A 25047-nucleotide genomic window follows, 5' to 3' on the forward strand; every position below is an offset into this window, starting at 1 on the left:
TGATATGACGATCCCCAGCTTTCTTACCTGCATCTAGTGAAATTAAATGACCATAGATGAAAGAGTTAGTGATAGTCCCAGACTAGAAGTGTTGAAACAAAGTTGTGAAGAAGTCTTGAAGCTGAGTTTGTTGCAACTTAGGTACATATGACAGCTCAAAAACTACAAATGCAAGTGGAGCCTAATATATATTTGCTGAAAAATGTTTTGCATGAAAAGCGCAGCAAGTCAGGCAGCATCCAAGGAGCAGGAGAATCGACGTTTCGGGCAGAAGCCCTTCTTCAGGAATGGGGAGGGTGTGCCAAGCAGGCTAGGATAAAAGGGAGGGAGAAGGGACTTGGGGGAGGGGCGTTGGGAATGCGATAGGTGGAAGGAGGTTAAGGTGAGGGTGATAGGCCGGAGTGGGGGTGGGCGCAGAGAGGTTGGGAAGAAGATTGCAGGTCAAGAAGGCGGTGCTGAGTCCGAGGGTTGGGATTGAGATAAGGTGGGGGGAGGGGAAATGAGGAAGGTGGAGAAATCTGCATTCATCACTTGTGGTTGGAGGGTTCCTAGGCGGAAGATGAGGACCAGTGGGGTTCTGACCTGGTAGCGATTGGAGGGGCGGGGTTCACTGTATCGGCGCTACCACGTGCTCCCACGAGGAGGTTGAAAGTTCATCCACTTTACTAACACTTTCCACTCCAACCTCAAATTTACCTGGAGTGTCTCAGACTCCTTCCTCCCCTTCCAAGACCTCTCCATTTCTATCTAGGGCAACCGACTCAACACGGACATTTACTATATACCGACCGACTACCACAGCTACCTAGATTACACCTCCTCCCACCCTGCCCCCTGAAAAAAAGCCATCCCATATTCCCAATTCCTTCGCCTCTGCCGCATCTGCTCGCAGGAGGACGAATTCCAAAACCGAACAACCCAGATGGCCTCCTTCTTTAAAGACCGCAATTTCCCCCCAGACGTGGTTGACGATGCTCTCCACCGCATCTCCTCCACTTCCCGCTCCTCCGCCCTTGAGCCCCGCCCCTCCAATCGCCACCAGGACAGAACCCCACTGGTCCTCACCTACCACTCCACCAACCTCCATATACATTGTATCATCCGTCGTCATTTCTGCCACCTCCAAACAGACCCCATCACCAAGGATATATTTCCATCCCCTCACCTATCAGCATTCCGAAAAGACCACTCCCTCCGTGACTCCCTTGTCAGATCCACACCCCCCACCAACCCAACCTCCACTCCCGGCACCTTCCCCTGCAACCGCAAGAAATGCAAAACTTGCGCCCACACCTCCCACCTCACTTCCCTCCAAGGCCCCAAGGGATCCTTCCATATCCGTCACAAATTTACCTGCACCTCCACACACATCATTTACTGCATCCGCTGCACCAGATGTAGCCACCTCTACATTTTGGAGACAGGCCGCCTACGTGCGGAACGTTTCAGAGAACACCTCTGGGACACCCGGACCAACTAACCCAACCGCCCCATGGCTGAACACTTGATCTCCCCCTCCCATTCTGCCAAGGTCATGCAGGTCCTTGGCCTCCTCCATCGCCAGACCATAGCAACATGACGCCTGGAGGAAGAGTGCCTCATCTTCTGCCTAGGAAACCTCCAACCACAAGGGATGAATGCAGATTTCTCCAGCTTCCTCATTTCACCTCCACCCACCTTATCTCAGTCCCAACCCTCGGACTCAGCACTGCCTTCTTGACCTGCAATCTTCTTCCCCCCCCCTCCACCCCCAACCCCTCTCCGGCCTATCACCCTCACCTTAACCTCCTTCCACCTATCCCAATGCCCCTCCCCCAAGTCCTTCCTCCCTACCTTTTATCTTAGCCTGCTTGGCACACCTTCCTCTATTCCTGAAGAAGGGCTTATGCCCGAAATGTCGATTCTCCTGCTCCTTTGATGCTGCCTGACCTGCTGTGCTTTTCCAGCAACACATTTTTCAGCTCTGATCTCCAGCATCTGCAGTCCTCACTTTCTCCTAATATATATTTGGCTAATAAATGTGCCAGGATCAATCCAAGGCTTGGGTAGACAAAATTCATTTCTTAAATGTCCATGATCTCTCCTGAAATTATTTACAGTCTGAGGTGCTGTTATTATTGGACAACGTAAACCCCAGACTGAAGTCAGCTTTGAGACTTCTTTCGGGTTTTGTCCCTATATTCCTGGTTTGGGATAATCACTACTTGCGGCATCTAAGGCTATTTACTTTCATTAGGCAAATGCAGGAAGGTTGAGGATTATCAGGTCAGCCTGAATGGCCAGGAAACTTGATGGGCTGAATAGCCTACACTTTTTTCTACATTTTATGGTTTTATAAAATCAGTGCTGTTACCTGTGCAAGGAATTCCTGGAAGAGGGATATGTGACAATTGAATCCAATTCACCCTTAGACAATTTAAGGAATTTACTGAACAATGTCTAGTCAATATTATTGGTTTAGCACCATATTACCAACAGGGTTTACAGAAACATATGTCCAGAGGGTTAAGCGAACCATAATGAAATGCCAAGAAACAAAGTGAGTCTGAAACCTTGGTTTATTGTTCCTCCAGTCTGCACTTCACATGAAATCAACTGTAGAAGGTTGAATGGAAGAAAGTATAAGGCAACTCAGCCAAGCTACCTCCTCCAATAACCATTAGAAAGTAAATTAACAATTCACTGATGCATTCGAAGAAGAAGGTGAACACTTCAACAAAATCTCTGTTGGAGCAAAATCACTGCCTAAGTGGTTGAAGATCAAACACACACAAACAAGATCTAGTCATGAAAACCTGGCATCCAGCAAATGTTATTCGTGAAGCTACATCTTCAATGTCACAAAACAGTATAGCCACTAAACTTGGCAAACTAATGAAGAGGAATCTACACTGAAAATGAGAAAGGATCATTAACAATACCAGCAACATCTCTAATGACATCAGTAGTATCACTGGCATGACATCAGCAAATGGTGTAACATTGACACAACATTGATCAGATCATGTACAACATATTCACCAGATGGAGCAACAGCCACAACATCACCAGGTCAGAGTAGAGCGAGGAATGGCAGATCTACAAGATGAAGGCACAACCTCCCACCATTTAAACAATGGAGCAAACACAAAAAGAAAGCAGATATTTAAGGCTGAAGTGTAATTATCTTGAACTCCGGCAACTGCTGTATGGAGGTCTGAAAGGGAGTACCATAAGCACTACCCAAAGTCCTGTGGACATGTGAGCAAAACATAGGAACTTAAAGGAGTTAAATCGTACATCTGGTCCTCCACAAAATCTCTGTAACAATATCTAGTATATTAAGGCATTGCACCAAGGACCCAGATTCGACTGCACCTTCGGGTGACTGTGTAGAGTTTGCACATTCTCCCCATGTCTGCGTAGGTTTCCTCCAGGTTCTCTGGGTTTCCTCCCACAATCCAAAGACACGCAGATTAGATGGATTGACTATACTAAATTGCCCAGAGTATCCAGCGGTGTGCAGACTTTATGGATTAACCATGGTAAATGCAAGGTTGTTTGGGTGGGATTGGGTAGAATGCTCTTTGGAGGGGATTTGATTGGTCTGCTTCCAAATTGTAGGGATTCTATAATGCAGTGTGTTAATTATTGCTAATATGGAATAGACTACAGGTTGAATGTTACTATAAATTAGCTGAGTGTCATTCTTGGCGAGTTTCATGGAGGGTTTCTCTCAGCAAGACCTTGTGAGTGTTCTTTCACTATCATCCCAAACTTCTCTCACTAACTGGGTAGGAGAAAGTGAGGACTGCAGATGCTGGACAGTCAGAGTTGAAAGGTGTGGTGCTGGAAAAGCACAACAGTTCAGGCAGCATCCGAGAAGCAGGAGAGTCGATATTTTGGACATAAGCCCTTTCTCAGGGTAATGTGTTCCACACTCCTATGGCTCTCCACCCATCACACCTACACCAGCACTAATAGCTACGCCCACACTTTCATCTTACTTATTCCTTCCTTTTCTCTAATTGCAGGAGAAACCAATGCATAATTGGACCACAAGAGTCAGGACGATTTTGTGGTGCCTACTCTTGCGTTCCTCATCCCCACTGCAAAGAGAGGATCATGTCACTTGCTAGCAAGGACTGTGGAGATGTTGAAACGTCCATGTGTCAGCAACCAAGTGCAAAGTATTGTCCATTAGAGTCATAGAGTCACAGAAATGTATAGCATGGAAACAGACCCTTCGGTTCAACCCGTCCATGCCGACCAGATATCCCAACCCAATCTAGTCCCACCTGCCAGCGCCCGTCCCATATCCCTCCAAAACCTTCCTATTCATATAACCATCCAAATGCCTCTTAAATGTTGCAATTGTACCAGCCTCCACCACATCCTCTGGCAGCTCATTCTATACACGCATGAAAATGTTGCCCCTTAGGTCTCTTTTGTATCTTTCCCCTCTCACCCTAAACATATGCCCTCTAGTTCTGGACTCCCCGACTCCAGGGAAAAGACTTTATCTATTTATCTTATCCATACCCCTCATAATTTTGTAAACCTCTATAAGGTCACCCCTCAGCCTCCGACGCTCCAGAGAAAACAGCTCCAGCCTGTTCAGCCTCTCCCTGTAGCTCAGATCCTCCAAACCTGGCAACATTCTTGTAAATCTTTTCTGAACCCTTTCAAGTTTCACAACATTACTCTTCAATAATCATCACTGTCAAAGTATTATTAGTATGTCACAGCATTCTATCCTTTATCCACAATGGATTCTCTCTCGAAGCTAAAAACAATGTTACCCCTGTCTCCACTGTCAGGTGGTAGTGCCAGAAAATGTCCTGTCCTCTGTAATCCAAACCATAACCTGCAAGGCTCCAATACTGACATCTCAGTGGGTACATTAGTGACAGTAGAGTTAGGAGTTGATGGTGTAATGGTAATGTCATTGGTCTAGTAATCCAGAATCCTAGGCGAATATGCTGAAAACCCAAGTTTGAATCTCAGCATGGCAGATAGTGAAACTAGATTGAATTTACGTAAAAAAAGTGAGTCTAATGGTGACCATTTAACTTCTGTTGGCTTTCATAAAACCCGTCTGGTTCACTAATCCCCTTGAGGGATAGAAACTGCCTTTCATACCTGTTCTGGCCCACAGATGACTCCAGATTCTATGTGCTTAGTACTTAAGACAATAAGTGCTGGCCTAGCAAGTTAGGCCCACATCCTGTGAAAGAATGTTCCAAAACAAACCTAATGGTGAGCACATCACCACCATGTCTCTGCAGCTGGGCAAGGAAGAAAGGTCCCAAGCTGATGGCGCTTGGAAGATTCCAGACACTAGGCACCTGCTTAGCCCCAGGCAGGAGATGACCCCATGGTATCAGCAATTTGGGACTTTATATAAATGCACAAGCAGGCATAGGTTTGTTGGGGGCACTGGAGCAACCTGACACATAGGTGGTAGAACTGTGATAATGCTGCCTCAGGCATGTGAGCATTTGCATGCCTCCAGGGAACAGGGTGGCAGCAGACACGGACAGGCAGTTCCAGCAGTTCCAGTCCCATAGACTCACACTCCTTAGCTCTAGCCATCTGTGTTTTATGTCAAAGACAAATAGACCAACGTTTAGCTCACTCGAGGTGCCTCTTCCTCACTCGGAGAGAGGGCAGTATCAGACTGGTACTCTGGAAGTTTTACCTCCATCCACCTCCACCCTTCCTGCTACTCTCAATCATGTGGGAGGTCATGCCAAGGAGAGTGAAACTGTTTCTCGACAGAATACAAACAGTATATCTCATCCAACTAGTAACATGCATCCCCACAGTCACCTGACTGCAACACCCAGCTCCACTGTAGGGCATTCTCCCTCCAACACAGTTGTGGAACACACCAGGTCACAGACAGGGGTTTTAATCAGTCAGGTATTCAGAAGGCCAGCCAGTGAATAGCTGATGTTCTTCGGGATTAATGTTGGGGCATATTATGACAGATTTCTTTGCAAAATGGAAGTTTAAGTTTACAAGCACTGGCATTCGTTCACTTCATGCATGCAGACTCAAGAAAAAAATAAACCTTAGAGACCATAATTGGGTTAGTGCCAAGAAACCTATATGAATATGGTCCTTCACAATGTTAATTAAACTCAGGGGTGCAATGATTATTTGAATAATGAGTTTATCATTATAAAGTCATCCTTAATCCATACATTCCATACTCTGAACCATTGTTAATATAATTGGCACAAATTATAATTTACAGAAACATTTCAGCCACTACTTGTCCCTTGCCATGGTGATAAGTATTCATAGCCCATAAAGGACCATAGGCATAGCTCTCCATCAGAGAAGCAATAGATTATGTATAGATTGAGGCTAACCATTTAATATGCATGGACTAAAGTGAGAAAATAATAAAATTTTAATTACATTGTACTTTAACCAGACTAACCAGTAGCAAAATACGTCAGATATCTGAAAGAAGGTCAGCAAACGTTTGAAAGAACTAAATGAAAGAGAAGGTTTCCCATTTGTCTAAAACCTTTCACAACCTTAGGAAATTCCATGGAATTCTACATCTCAATGTACTTTTGAGTGAATTACTGTAACAGAGCAAAACAGGGCAAATAAAATGTGCCCAGTAACATCCCACAATCAGCATTGGCTTAACACCCAGACAATTTGGGCAGAATTTTTCCAGCCTCTGTATGATGTGCGCAATGGTTGTGAAAATATGATGAGTTTGAAAATAAAATGATTGTCGACATCGAGAATGTCTGATTTTCCACTCAAGACTTTCAAAGACGAGATGAAAATCTTGCAAGTAAGAGGATAAAGCTCTAGTTCTGTGCAATGCCATCTTATTATTACCAAATCTTGCCTGATTTAATTTCTGTTTACCATTTTATCAGGCAGTCATGAGAAACTAGAGAGTGACAATTCCTAACACGGAACAGGTACCTGTTGGCTGCAATTTGCCGGTATCTTCTCAGGGCCTCCACCTTGGCCAGCATTCCCTGTTGTCTCAGGTTACATTCTGTGCTCAGTGACTGCCTTTGTTTCCACTTCCCCCAACAGCCACATCAGGGAGGTTGCATCAGACAAGCATTAGCCTCATCAAGCCATCCCGCCACACTTGGGATACAGTTTAGCACATTAATATTGCATTTTGAAGCACACTGACACCTTACATTGCAATGCTGCCTCCAGGACATTTTGTGCTCAAGGACAGGCACCCATCTCATCATAGGGACAGGGCTTTCAGCTTGATCACTTTGTGTTCACACACTTTGCTGTCAGCATCAGTGCTTTACCTTACCTTTTTGTATATTAATGTCTCATTCAGAACCTGGCCTCATGGTACTTCTTGCCGTTTAGTGCAGATGCAAAGTCAGGCAACAATCATCTTTTAAGGAGGTGGTCATATTATTGTACAGCACCATGGTACATTAATGCCACATCTGTCGCAAACACACTGCTACAGCTAAATAACCATTTCCCAAAGTCAAGGAGATCAGTCCACCGTCAGGGCAAGGGGAAGTAACATCAGTCTGGAGTCCAACCAGTGATATCAGTCCAGTCAGTTGGCCACTTGGGGCAGTTAGGGTCAGGGATTCCACGTCATTACAATCCAAGGAGTGAGCTACAGTAGGTCCTGCAGCACCACACAAATCAGTTTGGGCATTAGCAGTAGTCCAGCTGTGAAGCTGCACAGTGATCAGTCCGGGGTTGAGTCACTCATTAGTGAGGCTGTGCTTCCAAGTTGTTTGTAGGAGGGTGGGCCATGATCAGTTCTGAAGGACTGTTCACTGAAAGTCAAGCGGTTTATCAGGAGTCATTGCTAATGTATGGACGTCAATTAGAGGTTTAGAAGCAGCATACTGAGATGCAGAGGGGACAATAATTGTAACAAGAGAGGAAAATCTAACAGATGAGAGGTAGGGAGTGTAGAATATTGGAGGACACGAATTACCATGCGCTGTGGATGTGGAGTCAGTGACATTTGCTACCATAGTTATGCTTTGCATAACTATGCTGTAGGCCTGGGTTCAGGGGTAAAGTGGAAAGAAGATTGGTGGGAACATGTGGAAGTTGTGAAGTGATGGGATCAACAAAGAGTACAAGGAAGAAAAGAACATTAAGGTTTGATGGTCATCTACATTGATAGGCTGAGCAACCAAATGTAAAAACAGCTACTTCCGCATCTGTGGTGGAAGGAGTGAGTGTTCTATTTCTGTCTGAGGGAGCAGGCTGTACTTCTGAGTGATGTGAGGTGCTTCAGGAATCCATGGCACAAATCAGACATTTACACAGTAGAGGATAAAGAACTCTATAATCACAGAACTCTGCATGTAAATAACATCAAGTGACCAACTGTATCAAATGCAAATCTTGACCACAGGCAGTCTTGATCTTAACATTGATCATTGCAAATTGATCATAGCTTATTTTAATGAAGCAATAGTAATTGAAAGCAACCTATATATCATCACCAGAAAGCCACAATTTTAAAAAAAGTCTCATGAGCTACACAAGAACACCGAGCAACTTTCTTTTCACATTGAACTGTAAGAACTTGACAATGTGTTCTTATATATGATGCTGCATTACCTGTGTTACGTGGTAGGAGAATTTTGCAATAATGCTGCCAAGTTACTATCTGCTATTGTATTTGTATGACATGGCTTGTGTTATATTCATTGGAATAAGGTCCATGTACAGATATCCCCTGATCTCCCTTGTCAGAGTATTCCATATCCCACTATGGCAAGAACCATGCAAAATTGTCATTTGTGAGTGCTGTGAACGTTAACTGCTCACAAAAACCAGTTTGTTTCTGAAATTCCCCACACAGGTTCATTGGAACTATCAACAATGGATCTGACAACAAGCTGTGGCTAGTCTGCAACAAAAAACACAGATAAATTGTTATTGATACAGGTAGGCTATTCTTTTTTTAAATCATTTTTAAAGAGATGAACTCTTCAACAATTTTCCATAATGTCAGTTCTATATACCTTATCTATCCCTCAAGAGCCTTGTGCATATTTTAGAAATTTTGACTCATATTCTGTGGATTAATGCCAAGCCTCAAAAAAATGGGGGCTGTTTGAATTCACCTCCGAGCTCCAAAGACTCTGCTGAGTTTAAGTTATTGTCACGTGTGATCATATTGTGTACATGTTTCCTCATGAGCTAAAATGCAATCTGTTGGGAATGGGGTGCGACTCACCATTTTCACCATGACTCCGCAAAGCATCAGATATAGTTTCTGTACTTCTCTCCACCTTAACACTATGGAATTATATTTGAGATTATAGCGTTCTTCCTAAATTTGACAAACCCACATTCTCACTGTCATAAAATCTGATTAGAGTGAACCAATGAAAATGCACGTTAGTCATTGTAACATTCCACCAGTTCATATTCTATAAGATATTAATTTGCCAAGATATGCACTTCAATAAGGATTTGAATTGAATGTGATCATTGTCACAGTTGGCTATTTATGCTGCAAGTTTAAAATTGATTACCAACAGAAGAAAACGTAGTTGCATCTCATGCCACATACACTTTTATCAATATGTTTTTGAAATTGTAAAATAAAATAGCAGCCTTTGACTGAATGTGACTGCTTGGAAGCCCATCAACCCTCCTGAGGCTTAAGTCAATTTAGATATAACAGTTAAAAATCACACAACACCAGGTTATTGTCCAACAGGTTTAATTGGAAGCACACTAGCTTTCGGAGCGACGCTCCTTCATCAGGTGATTGTCATGAAATGTATGCCTTGATATGTATGCTCAAACTGTCAGGAAATATATAAATGCCAGATTCATCAGCCGCACCCACAAGGTAGAGCAAAACATCATCCGTTAACAATGCAATGCCATCCAGGCTCTCAAAACCAATCACATAATCACCTGAGGAAGGAGAGTCTCTCTGAAAGCTAGTGTGCTTCCAATTAAACCTGTTGGACTATAACCTGTTGTTGTGTGATTTTTAACTTTGTACACCCCAGTCCAACACTGGCATCTCCAAATCATAGATATAACAGAGGATTGATATGGTTGCCAGAGGCCACTAATCTCAAGTCAAGGATATCAGGAGTTAATCAGGAGAGTGCCATGGCGGAACTAACTTTATCTGCTTCAGCAACAACTTTCCCTCTGTTGCGTGTTTAGGACTGGAGTTACTCACCAATAACAAGCAGCTTCATTCACAGCTCTCCTGATATTGAAACAATCCATCAAGGCATTCAGCAGGATTAGCTCAAAATCCAGATTTGGGTTAATGAGTGACATGCAACATTTAAATCAGACAAATGACAACAGGAGAATGTTATTCATGCTGGAGATTGAATAGCACAGCTGTCAGGGACTCTCCATCAACAAAATCATTTGTTAACAATTGACCAAAAACTTTAGACCTCCTGGATGAAAGTTTTTTTGCTGCAAAAGTAGCTTAGACAACAGGTTTTCTATGAAAATTCATCTTCTGATCCTTCTAAGAACAAATAGTAATGTAGACATCATGAGGAAACATTTAGTTGAATCATCACAACCCCTGAATGAAGTGGGCTGTGGCAAAAATATTTGGGAGAATTAGAAGAGATGTTGAGTGAGGTCCCACACAGCGTGGAGATCACTTTTCAATCAAGTCTTCGACATTAAGACAAGGTTCTCAGTAGCATGTATCATTGTGCATTATCACTCTCATTATGGTCTAATTGACAGATTTCCTTTCTCCCATCTGCCTGGCAGTAACTAGATGATGAGAAACTGCAACATGAAAGTTAAAGTGAGTTTCTGGCAACTCCAATTTGCTGCATATTCCTCTAGACCTCCATCTTGGATGCCGGGCACCAACATTTCAAGGTATTTTATGGACGGTGGCCACACCCACCTGTGTCCATGGACATTTGGCATTTGGCCTGTAACAGCCTCACTACATCATCGTGTGCCAACATAGGTATAATTGGTACACTTTATATAGCACTGAACATAGAACATAGAACAGGACAGGCCCTTTGGCCTCAATGTTATACCGTCCTTTTATCCTACTCTCAGATCAGACTAACCTACCTACTCTTCATTGTACTATCTTCCATGTGCCTATCCAAGCGTCACTTAAATGTCCCTAGTTAATCTGACTCTACTACCGCTGCTGGCAGTGCATTCCATGCACTCACCACACTCTTCCCTTTAGAACCTACCTCTTAAAATTATGCCCTCTCATGATAGCCATTTTCATCCTGGGAAAAAATCTCTGGCTATCCACTCTATCTATGCCTCTCTCATCTTGTACAACTCTATCATGTCACATTTCATCCTTCTTCATTCCAATGAGAAAAGATCTATCTCCCTCTACTTTTCTTCATACGACATGCCCTCCAGTCCAGGCAGTATCCTGGTAAATCTCATTTGCACATTCTCTAAAGCTTTCACGTCCTTCCCATAATGAGGTGACCAGAACTGAATGCAATATTCCAAGTGTGGTCTAACCAGGGCTTGATAGAGCAGCAGCATAACAATGCAGCTCTTCGTTAGATAAAGGGGTAAATGTAGGTGTATGGGTTGGGTTGCGCTTCGGCGGGTCAGTGTGGACTTGTTGGGCTGGAGGGCCTGTTTCCACACTGTAAATAATCTGTAAGTAATCTGTAACTCAATCCCCTTGTTAATGAACACCAACATATCATACCCCGTTTTGACGACCTTATCAATTTGGGTGGCAACTTTGAGAGATCTATGCATATGGACCCCAAGATCCCCAAGTGTTCCTCCACACTTCCTGAAGAAGGGCTTATGCCTGAAACGTCGATTCTCCTGCTCCTTGGATGCTGCCTGACCTGCTGTGCTTTTCCAGCAACACATTTTTCAGCTCTGTTCCTCCACACTGCCAAGAATCCCTTCTTTAACCCTGTATTCTGCATTCAAATTTGACCTTCCAAAGTGAATCACTTTACACTTTTCCAGGTTGAACTCCATCTGCCACTTAGCCCATTTCTGCATCCTGTCAATGTCTCATTACAACCTATAACAGTCCTCTACACTATCCACCATTCCACCAACCTTCATGTCATTAGCAAATTTCCTAACTCACCCTTCTACTTCCTCATCCAAGTCCCCTGTGGAACACCACTGTCACCGTGCTTCAGGCTGAATGCTTTTCATCTATTGACATCTTCTGTCTGCTGTGGGCCAGCGAATTCTGTATCCAGAAGCCAGATTTCCATGTATCCCATGCCTCCTTACTTTCTGAATGAGCCTATCACAGGGGACCTTATCAAATGCCTTGCTAAAATCCATGCACACCATATCCACTCCTCTACCTTCATCAATGTATTTTGTCACATCCTTAAATAATTCAATAATGTTTGTGAGGCGTGACCTGCCCCTCACAAAGCTATGCTGACTATCTCTAATCAATCAAAGGTTTTTTGAGTAATCACATTCTCCCCGTGTCAGCGTGGGTTTCCTCCGGGTGCTCCGGTTTCCTCCCACAGTCCAAAAATGTGCAAGTTAGGTGAATTGGCCATGCTAAATTGCCCGTAGTGTTCAGTGAAGGGGTAAATGTAGGGGAATGGGACTGGGAGGATTGCTCTTCGGAGGGTCAGTGTAGACTTGTTGGGCCGAAGGGCCTGTTTCCACACTGTAAGTAATCTAATCTAATCATAAATCCTGTCTTTCAGAATCCTCTCCAAAACTTTGCCAACCACCAATGTGAGACCAACTGGTCTGTACTTCCCAGGATTATCTCTATTCCTTTTCTTCAACAAAGAAATAATACTTGCCACCGTCCAATCATCTGGTATTACTCCAGTGGACAGTGAGGATGCAAAGATCATCATCAAAGGTGCAGCAATTGCTTCCCTCACTTCATGTAGTAACAAAGGGTATATCTTGTCTGGCCCAGGAGACTAATCTATCCTGATGATTTTCAAAATTTTCAGCATATCCTCTTCTTAACATTAATCGGTTCAAGCATCTCAGTCTGTTTCATGCTGTTCTCAAAAATGTTAAGGTCCCTCTCACGAGTGAATACTGAAGCAAAGTATTCATTAAGGACCTCTCCTACCTCCTCCAACTCTGATGCAAGTCCCCTCCACTATTTCTGATTGGCCCTACCCTCACTCTGGCCATCCTCTTGTTCCTCACGTAAGTGTAGAATGCCTTAGGGTTTTCCTTAATCCTATCTGCTAAAGCCTTTTCATGCCCCCTTCTAGCTCTCCTGAGTTCATTCTTCTGTTCCTTCCTGGACTTCAAATGACTAACCTTGGCTTTACATTAAATTGATAAATTCTTAAGCTACCGATTTGCTCAACCATGCTATGATGTACATGTAACCTTATGAGGGTATGTCTTAAAGTGCTTTCCATCATTATCCTGCACAAAACAGGGTGTGATGGATAATTCCATGACACTTTAACAGAACACACCAGTAATAGTGTTGGCACATTCTGACCTCAGCCTGTTTTCACTGAATCTGCTTCCTGTGGCAGATAATTACTCACTTGCCAATTGATTTGAGTTCCAACTGAAGGCACCCTTTGCATGCTGTCTGAAATTTTCCAAACACCTGATGGGCTTCATACTGAAGCCACTGAATGGAGTTAGTGTACCTTCAGGAGATCAAAATATCTCATTTAAATGAAGATCTAATCCATCAAACCCCATCCTCTCCCCTACACCCATATTGTAGCTCCAGTGCCAGAACATCACAGCAGAAACTATAGGTGTAGGGTAGTTCCTCTCCACAAGGCTTGGTTGGGAGCTATGGACACACTTTGATATTAGAGGCAACTAAAGTCCTCAAAGAGTGCTTCTATTTTGGATATACCTCGCGTTCTTTTATCAACTTTCAGGGGACCCACTTATCCCAGTATGGCTTTCAGCTATCCTCAGAGACTCTAATTGGTTCTTTCCTTTAATGTCTTGTTGCTGGCATTTCCAGGTCATAGTCATAGAGATCGACAGCACAGTAAAAAGTTCTTTGGTCCATTGATTCTGAACTGGACAAAAACAACCAGCTAACTATACTATTCCCATTTTCCAGCATTTAGCCCAGAGCCTTTTATGCCTTGGCATCACAGGTGCACATCTATTAATTCTTAAATATTATGTGGGGTTCTACTTGTACCAGCCTTATAGACAGTGAATTCTAGACTCCTAACACCCACTGGGTCAGAAATCTCTTCCTCACTTTCCCTCTAAAACTCATGACTTACATTTCACCCTGATAGTGGGATTGGGATTTAGGAACGAATATGCAACTCATTGTCTTTGGTTCTATCTGCTGACTCCATCCCCTTCTCTGACAACAGTCCAAAGCAAAATTAGATTGTCCACAATTGTGGAATTATGCTTGCTCTTAAGGTGATCTTTCAACCACACATCCATGTTATCACTATATCCATCTCTTTCCACCGCCACAACACCACCTGACTTTGCCCTGTCTCATTCCTGTTGCCAAAATGCTCATTAATGTCATTGTTCCTTCTAGATGTGACTTCTCTAATACATACTTGAGTGGTCTTCCACATTCTGTTCTCCATAAAACCAATGTTATCCAAAATACTGCTATTGTTTTCCTTGTGCTTATCAGATTCTCAATCATCTGTGTCCTCTGAGGTCTGTGGCTTGTTTTCTCTTTTCTACTTTAAGACACTCCATAAAACCTCTTTCATTGACTCATTTTATGGACATCTACCTCGATAATTTTACTTTATAATGTTCCTGTAAGGAACCTTGTCATTTTGTTATGTTAAAGGTTGTATAATAATATATAAATATATTATATGTGTACAAATTGTTGTTATTTTATTTTATTTGATCTGGTTTATGAATACATGGAAAACTAATTCAATATAATATAAAACATGCATCCACATTAGGAACATGGTGGCTCAGTGGTTAGCACTGTTGCGTCACAGTGCAGGTTCAATTCAATCCATGGGTGACTGTGTGGAGTTTGCACATTCTCCCTGTATCTGTGTGGGTTTCCTCCCACAGTCCAAGGATGTGCAGAATAGATGGATTGGTCATGCTAACTTGCCTATAGTGTTCAGGGATGTGCATGTTAGCCATGGGAAATGCAGGGTTATCGGGTCGGTGGGGTGGTTCTGGATGGGATGCTCTTCAGAGGGTCAGTGTGAACTTAATGAGTCTAATGGCTTGTTTACATGCTGTAAGGATTCCATGATGTAAAGCTAAATTATCAGCACAAAGGTAAGGCACTTGCTTTAGTTAAGTCGCATGCAATATGTGCCATGAATTCACAGTACAACAAAATGTTCAGATCTGTATGTAAGGTGGGAAGAGCACTTACAGCATTCAGCTCAGGTTTCTTTTACACTGTTCAGTCTGATGTTCTTGAAATTCTTAGCTGATACTCAGGCATAGACAATGCTGATTTTTTTTTTTTGCTTTTGCTTAGTAGCTGAAGGGTATGGTGTTAATTGAACAGGATAGTGTTAACACACTTTAATAAGAAATGGCACAAAAAGACAAATTGCTTTACTTGTAGTCAATGTCAGGTGCTAGGTGAACTGTTAAAAACTGTTCCCACTGATTATTGAGGTTCACCATCAGCATTTAGTTTTCAGGTAAATTAAAACTGTGTGCCTGGGGAAGCAGAAATGATTTGGAGGTTAGAAAGAGTAATGCAGGAGGAGTTGCATGAGGACTGTTAAAAACTGTAACGGAGTGAAAAATTGTTACGTGATTTCACTTTTATAGAACATGCTGCAAATTGAACAAAGAACAAAACAAGCTTGTTGGGCAAAACTGGAAAGAAATGCACAAACCAGTGATTCGGTGTATGAAAACTGAATCAATAAAAAAAGAGTTCAAGGCTTAATGGAGAAATATTTTGTTTCTCTCATAGATGATGAGGCTTCATTTTAATGAACATCATTATTAATAACAAATATTAGCTATGAATATTATTTATGTGTCACATCTGCAATTTTTCCCACTGCAGAGGTAGGCCAATCTAACATTGAATATTTAATTGTGAATTAAACTTTAAATACTAATTTCAAGACTGAATTTTGTGTCTATTTTTAAGTCATCCTTGTCCCAACTTAAAAAAATGTTTTTCTATTGTAGTAAGTGTATATTATTATTTGTTAAATTAAAATAAGACTCAAGTCTCTTCCAGATTAGAAGAATTTAGTTATGATTTTGTGTCTGAGTGCTAATTGTCATTTTAACACACCTTAACATAATTCAAGGAGAAAGCCAAATATTATGCTATATGAGAGGAGGGGGCTGATGGGTTGGCAAATGAGTCTTTGGTTGGTACATGTATTACCACAGAGAATGCATCTATTAACGCTGGCTGACTGTTAACAGTCAAACCTTATTTAAATTTTAAACCTGGCAGATTGACCTGGCTAGGTTAGGATATTGCCCTGAGAAATGACCCAGAAAATAGGTGTCACCTGTTTTGTTGAGTTGAAACAGACATAGTATATATACATGTTCTTTCTGTTTGCAAAGGATATGTCTGGGTGAATTAACATTTGTGTAGCTTCCAAGACACAAGTGCCACCACACCATGAGCCCAACTGACAATGCTAAACTGGCTGTCAGCAAGATTCTGCACACACAGCATCCAAGATGATCCAAAAAAGGTAGAATTACATCTAATCTTAGACACAGCATATCAAATTTGCAAATGCAGGCTAATTGAGTATGATCATTAGCTTGCTTGTTGTGAACAGCAAAAAGTAATTGCCATTTGACATGATTTGGGACATATGGTTTACCTGACATCAGATTGACACTGAAATTCATCTTTACTAATTTACGTGACAGGCAGAACGTTGTTTACTTTAACTCCCCCTCCCACAGCCAAAGACATGCAGGTCCTTGACCTCCTCCATCGCCAGACACTAACCACACGATGCCTGCAGGAAGAGCACCTCATCTTTCGCCTAGGAACCCTCCAAACACACGGGATGAATGTAGATTTATCCAGCTTCCTCATTTCCCCTCTCCCCACCTTATCTCAGTCCCAACCCCCAGATTCAGCACCACCCTCTTGACCTGCAATTCTCTTCCCGACCTCTCCGCCCCCACCCCTTCTCCGGTCTATCACTCTCACCCTCACCTCCTTCCACCTATTATATTCCCAGTGACCCTCCCCCAAATTCCCTCCCCGCTACCTTTTATCTCAGGCGGCTTGGCACACCAACCTCATTCCTGATGAAGAGCTTATGCCCGAAACGTCGATTCTCCTGCTCCTTGGATGCTGCCTGGCCTGCTGTGTTTTTCCAGCACCACATTTTTCAACTCTGGTCTCCAACATCCGCAGTCTTCACTTTCCCCAGAATGTTGTTTTAACTTGACAGAGTTCCCTGCATAGTAGAAGCAGCTAGCTTCACCTGTTGTCAAACTTACTTTTCTAGGGAAATCTGAGTTGGACTGAGCATCTTCCTGCAGTGGAAGAATGACTACCTGAGGACCTTTCATGAGTTTGCAGGATATACAGCACAAAGGGATCTGATATGAGTAGCCATTATCCAGCAGGATGGCTTGGATATGCCCTGTTTGAGTAACAAATGGCCTTATTTACAAAGTTTCCAGTAAGGCCAATTTTGAAGGCCTGGAAATGAATGAATCCCAACATGTATACTGACTAGTGTGGGTAGCTTTGTAGTAGATTAAAGCAGAATGCCCCCTAACCAATTTTACAACTAGGACATGAAGGAAAGGGAGCTCATTTGACTGTTCCACTTGAAATATGAATTAAAGTGTAAGATGCAGCCCATTAAGTAAATTGCAGCTGTGAATTGAAATGTAGTAATGTTATCATCTCCATATTGAAAATATGTAAGGGTGGCAAGTTAGATTTCATTCAATTGAAAATGTCCTTTCGATGGAATCCAACACAAATAATTGAGGCCTGGGATGCCTTGGTAACATCCCTGATTTGAACATTCATAATGTCATTGAAACTGAGCTCATAGGTTCAATAAATAAAGATTCACACAATGATGGCAGGTCTAGACCATCATTAAATAGTGACAAAAATAGAAATTGCTAGAAAAACTCAGCAGGTTTGAAAGCATCTGTAAGGAGAAATCAGAGTTAATATTTCGGGTCGAGTGATCGTTCATCAGAATCACCATTGTGTAGTGTTACAGTGCAGGGTATGGTGGTACATTCATAAATATTTTTGCAATTTTAAGTAAGCAATTGTCACTACATTGCTATCAGTATGGTCTTCACAAATGTGAAGGAATACCTCACAGTGTAATTGGATGACTTGCTCAAAACTAGTTGCAACAATTCATCTAACCACTTCGCCAAGGCTGAAAATAAAGAGAATGTATCTTTAAAAACCTATAGATAAATGGACACAAAGTCATGAGGATAAACCTTATAATGTTTCACTTGGCAGGTCATTTTGTTACACAATTTTGTGAAATGCTGTTCTCAGCTTGCTCTCAAATAAAGCTATCTAGTTATGTTGAGTGACAGGCCTAAGGTATGATGTGCATCTTGATGATACAGTCAGTATGAATGAGTGCATTTCCCATGGCAATGGTGTGGTAATCCATTACTGTGGTATTCTTCTGAAGCATCTTTCAAACACATAAAGTAGTAGCATAAGTAAGCCTTTTGGCCACTTGAACTAGGTCCACCTGTTTATAAGAGCATGGCAGATCTATTTGGGTTTTGAATTCCACATTCCTACCTTTCTCCAATAACACATACAAATAATGTGTACAAGATGAAAAGGTTTGGCAAATGATGTCTTTTTTCAACATCAGAAAATCATCTTCATATGTCTTTAAAGAAAGTATAACCTTAATGTAGACTCAATCTTGGAGTTAACTTGCCATTTGGTGATAGTAAGGTGTGCAGTACCAGTCTCATGCTAAGGAATTGCCCTTTCTGTCATAACTCAACCACAAAGAAGTTTCCACCTGAACAAGAAAACATGATGATGGGAGGTAGCATAGGGATCTAGGCAGGAAACTCCAAGAAGACAAGAAAGAAGGAAAAACAATTTGAAGTTTATCTTCAGCCATGACTGTTCTTCCCCTTAAGGTACGGATTAAATTATTGACAAGGGGAAGGACACGTTTGTCAAATTGTGGCTTCTCCCCTATTTGATGCCAATTAATACTGTTCTGCAGTGACAAGTCCAATTTGATAATTGGAAGACAAGGTATCTGACTACTCATGAGTACCAGCCTTGATTTAGACCTTCTACTTTGATCCACACTGGCCTAAACTTATCATACTCAAAACCAAAAGTGCTGAATTGTAATTTTCAAAGTAGAAATCAATGTGAGAAGCATATATTTGTCAAACAAAATAACTACACCAATTTTTTTTCTTTCAAAAAACGTGCAACTTTCACAAGTATATTTGTGCCCTCTGGTGCTGTTTGCAAACAGTATTAAATTGGTTGGTGACCTTTCATTAATTAAAGTTCTTATTGATGTTTTTTTTGCTCTTAAGGTCTTAAAGGGCATTAATTAAAAAAGAAAGAAACCTGTAATGATGAGCTTTAAGAGAAAGTGAGGACTGCAGATGCTGGAGACCAGAGATGAAAAATGTGGCGCTGGAAAAACACAACGGACCAGGCAGCATCGAGGAGCAAGAGAATTGACGTTTCGGGCATAAGCCCTTCTTCAGGAATGAGGCTGGTGTGCCAGGCGGGCTGAGATAAAAGGTGGGGGGGGGGGGAATTTGGGGGAGGGGTGCTGGAAAAATGATAGGTGGAAGGAGGTGAGGGTGAGGGTGTTCGGTCGGATAGGGGGTTGGGGCGGAGAGGTTGGGAAGAGGATTGCAGGTCAAGAGGGTGGTGCTGAATCTGGGGGTTGGGACTGAGATAAGGTCGGGGGAGGGGAAATGAGGAAGCTGGATAAATCTACGTTCATCCCGTGTGTTTGGAGCGTTCCTAGGCGGAAGATGAGGCGCTCTTCCTGCAGGCATCGTGTGGTTAGGGTCTGGCGATGGAGGAGGCCATGGACCTGCATGACCTTGGTGGAGTGGGAGGGGGAGTTAAAGTGTTCAGCCACGGGGCGGTTGGGTTGGTTGGTGCGGGTGTCCAGAGTTGTTCCCTGAAACGTTCTGCAAGTAGGCGCCCTGTCTCCCCAATGTAGAGGCGACCACATCGGGTGCAGTGAATACAGTAAATGATGTGTGTGGAGGTGCAGGTGAATTTGCGATGGATATGGAAGGATCCATTGGGACCTTGGACGGAGGTGAGGGGGAAGGTGTGGGCGCAAGTTTTGCACATCTTGCAACCACTTCCTCATTTCCCTTCCCCCCACCTTATCTCAGTCCCAACCCCCGGATTCAGCACCGCCCTCTTGATCTGTAATCTTCCCGGCTTCTCCAACCCCACCCCCTCTCCGACCTATCACCCTCACCCTCACCTCCTTCCACCTATCGTATTGCCAACGCTCCTCCCCCAAATTCCCTCCCCCCTACCTTTTATCTCAGCCCACTTGGCACACCAGCCTCATTCGTGAAGAAGGGTTTATGCCCGAAACATCGATTCTCCCGCTCCTTGGATGCTGCCTGGCCTGCTGTGTTTTTCCATGATGAGCTTTAGGAATACTAGCTGAAGAACAAGAAACTTAACATTGTTTGCGTGGAGTATGTACATAAAGATATATTTGGCCTCTTACTGGGACTTGTACAGCAAAACTTTGCAGATTGCATTGCCTTTCAAGATTTTACTGTTTGCCTCTGGAAGAACTCTATAGATTTAAAGAAACATTCAGTACAAGTACAGCCCTTTCAACCCAACATTTTGGTATTAGCTCTTCGAAAAAGCTATCCAATTAGTCAGATTGCCTTCCAATCATTGTCTTTGCAAGGATTATTTTCAAGAAATCTGTTACAGAATGACAGCCCTGATGGAAAGATCAGAATGTGCTGTCCATCCTAAGTCGCCCTGAAACTGAGTAATGAGCTCAGCAATTTCAGGGGGCAGTTAAAAGTCAGTCAGAATGATTGAATGGTGAATGGACTGGGGATGAGCTAATTCTGCTCTTATATCTTATGATGTGGAACTAGAATCAGACAGATGACGAGGAGCAGATTTCCTTCCCATTACTTCAAATATTTCATATTTATTAAGTGAATTTGAATTCAGTCAGTTACTATGGTCAGCACGGCCCCTATGCATTAACCTGGTCTCGAGATTGCTCATCCAGTGACAGCATCACTTTGTCACTCTTCCAAATCCAACCACATTTATGCAATTAATTTGCAGTGAGCTTCCTTTGAGGCAATACATTCCAGATAAGGGACTGACTGTGCATTGATGTTTTCTTCATTAGTCCTTTAGTTCTTTAGGCTCATCCAAAGGAACATGCCGGACATTGTACACTCTGAATTACAACTCCTGGAGAAAAAAAACATTTACATTATCCTTTCTTAGTTTGTATAACCAGATTGTCATTAATTACATTAGACTTTTTAAGAAATTAGTCAGGTTTGTGAGGAGGAGTGATCTTATGAGGCAAGGAGAGAGTTAAGGAATCTAGCAATATGCTGAAACCTATCCTGGCGCTTCTGGGCCCTACAAAATAAACCTTTCTTCAGCTATTTTGTTCAGCAGCCAGCAGTGATAAGAATTGGTGGTTCAGCAATCCACAATGCCTAACATTGATATATGCAATACTCTGAATATCTCTACCAGGAAATTTCAATAGACATAGCATCCCACTTTAATAGACATTCTCAGTGTTTCATTGGAAATAAGCAGGCATATTTTCTGTCCAATGAGAGGTCTACATTAGGTGAGGTTTGGACATTGGTGATATGGTAAGAAGTGACATAGCAGCATCTTGAGATTCATAATACAACAAGGATTATCCCCTATTTTCAATAGTTTGATAAAATTTCTTATTCTAGAAACATGATTATTTCTGCATGTCGAGTCGAATTGTTCAAGATTACCAGAAAATGAGACTTACTGATTAAGTCAGAGGTTTATTCTTTGAAAATGTAATTAGGTGTCACTGATTTGGTGACTTAGATGATTTGGATGTCCCTGCTATCTATTTCCTTGAGAACTTGGTGAGAGAAAGTGAGCACTGCAGATGTTGGAGATCAGAGTTGAATTGTGTGGCGCTGGAAAAGCACAGTAGGTCAGGCAACATCTGAGGAGCAGGAGAATTGACATTTCAAGCATAAGCCTTTCATCACATTCCTGCCATTCCTTCCATGAGTTCTGAAGACTACTGTAGGAGCAAATTACTGCAGATGCTGGAATCTGTACTGAAACCAAAAGGTACTGGAAATCACAGGCAGCATCCATGGATAGAGAGTGAGCTAACATTTCAAGTCTACATGAGTCTCCATCAGAGCTGACGTGAAGTGTTGATGGGACAGGATTTATGCAACGGTTTGGAGGGAAGCTGTGGAGTGCTGAGGGAGAAAGGATGTTAATAGTTCAGATAAAGTGATTGGACTGTGAGAATGGCAGAACAATGGTGTGTCTAATTGCCAGACCGGAAAGAATAGACAGACCCGCTGGGGTTTGGAAAGGGAAAAAAGAACATGGTGTCAGAGATGTAACAATTCAAGCAAAAAGAAAGGAAAGAACTGGGAATTAGTTCACAATCTGAAGGTGTTGAACTCAATATTAAATCCAGAAGGTTGTAAAATGCTTTGTCTGAAGATGAACTGTTGTTCCTCCAGTCTGAAATCCTTTCTCCTCCCCCACCCCCATCCAGTGGGATTGTCTGTTCATTGAGTCATAGAGTCATGGAGTCCTAAAGCACAGAGACAGGCTCTTCAGCCCAAACTGGTCCATGTCGATCAAAACGTCCAAACACACTTACCCCATTTCCCTACACTTGGCCATAGCCTTCAAATCCTTTCCATGTATTTGTCAAAATGCTTTTTAAATGTTGTTAATGTACCTGCCTCAACCACTTCCACTGGCAGCTCATTCCATATGCGTACCACTTTCTGTGCAAAAAAAGTTGCCTCTCAGGTTTCCTTTTATTCTTTCCTCTCTAACCTTAAACTGGTGCCCTCTAGTCCTTGATTCCCCAAACCTCAGAAAAAAAAACTGAGTACATTCACCCTATCCATGTCTCTCATGATCTTCTACACTTCTATAAGATCTCCCCATCAGTCCCCTATTCTCTAAATAAAAAAGCTTGTTCAACCTTTCCCTATAACTCAGGCCTTTGGTCCTGGCGACATCCTTGTAAATTTCTTCTGCACTCTTGCCAGTTTAATAACATCCTTCCTATAGCAAGGTGACCAAAACTGAACACAATTCTGTAAGTGTGGCCTCATCAACACCCTGTACAACTGCAAGATAATTTTACCAATTATACATTAAATACCTTGACTGATGAAGGCCAGTGTGCCAAAAGCCTTCTTTGTTGCCTAATCTACTTGTAACTCCACTTTCAGAGAACCGTCCAAGGTCCCTCTGTTCAACTACACTCCTTAAGTCTCTACCATTCATCATGAAACTCCTATCTGAATTGACTTTCCAAAATGTAAAAGCTCAAATTTAGCTATATTAAACTCCATTTACCATTTCTCGGTCCCCTTTCCTAACTTATCAAGGTCCTGCTGCAATTTCCGATAATCTTCCTCACTGTCCACCATGCCGCCTATTTCAGTGTCATCTGCAAACTTACTAGTCATGCTTTGTACATTTTCATCCAAATCATTGATGTAGATAACAGACAACAATGTTTTTTTTTCCCAGTCTGGGAGTTAGATAAAGCTTTGTCCTGCCATTTCACATTCTGATCACGTAACTTATTCTATCAATGCCCTTTCTCCCCCAGACCTCCCCAGTCCTCACTCCTCACCCCCATCTAGACTCGAAACATTAGCTTGCTCTCCCTCGACAGCTTTTCCCGCTGTGATTTCCAGCATTTGTTTTTTTGTTTTCTGCAGACTACTTCTCTGTTCAAGCACTTGTAATTGCCACTGACTGAGTTTCCTTAATTTAGTAATGTCTTAAAAGGTAAACCTTTGGATTGTGTGAAATATTTACTTCTGACTCAAATTAATTTTATTTTCACTGTTAAATATTTTGAAGCATTTAAGCAATGATCTGAATGTTGATCATCATGTTGCATGTTTGTGGAACTGACTATCAGCAAGTAAGAACAGAGAAGGTGGTAAAAGAGGGGGAGGTGTGGCACTGTTAGCCAAGGACAGTATTACTGTGGCAGAAAGGACATTTGAGGATTCATTTACTGAGGTAGTATGAGGTTAGAAACAGGAAAGGAGAGGTCACCCTGCTGGGAGTTTTCTATAGGCCTCCAAATAGTTCCAGAGATGTAGAGGAAAGGATAGAAAAGATAGTTCTGGATAGGAGTGAGAGTAACAGGTAGTTGTTACTATGGGGGACTTTAACTTTCCAAATATTGAGTGAAAATACTATAGTTTGAGTAGTTTAGATCGGTCAGTTTTTGTCCAATGCGTGCAGGATGGTTTCTGGACACAGTATGTAGACAGACCAGCAAGGGGAGAGGCCGCATTGGATTTGGTACTGGGTAATGAACCTGGCCAGGTGTTAGATTTGGAGGTAGGTGAGCACTTTGATGATAGTGATCACAACTCAGTCATGTTTACGTTAGTGATGGGAAGGGATAGGTATGTACCACAGGGCTAGAGTTATTGCTGGGGAAAGGTTATTATGATGTGATGAGGCAAGATTTAGAATGCATAGGACAGGGAAGGAAACTGCAGGGGATGGCACAATTGAAATGTGGAGCTTATGCAAGGAACTTGTTCTTGATAAGTATGTACCTGTCAGGCATGGAGGAAGTGGTCGAGCAAGGGAGCTGTGATTCACTAAAGAAGTTGAATCTCTTGTCAAGAGGAAGAAGAAGGCTTATGCTAGGATGAGATATATAGGCTCAGTTAGGCTACTTGAGAGTTACAAGTTAGCCAGGAAAGATGTAAAGAGAGAGGTAAGATGAGCCACAAGGGGACATGAGAAGTTGTTGGCAGATAGGATCAAGGAAAACCCTAAAACTTTCTATAAGTATATCAGAAATTTTAAAAATGACAAGAGAAAGATTAGGGCCGATCAAGGACAGTAGTGGG

This window comes from Hemiscyllium ocellatum, chromosome 1 (genome assembly GCF_020745735.1).
Source record: "Hemiscyllium ocellatum isolate sHemOce1 chromosome 1, sHemOce1.pat.X.cur, whole genome shotgun sequence".
Classification (NCBI taxonomy): Eukaryota; Metazoa; Chordata; class Chondrichthyes; order Orectolobiformes; family Hemiscylliidae; genus Hemiscyllium; species Hemiscyllium ocellatum.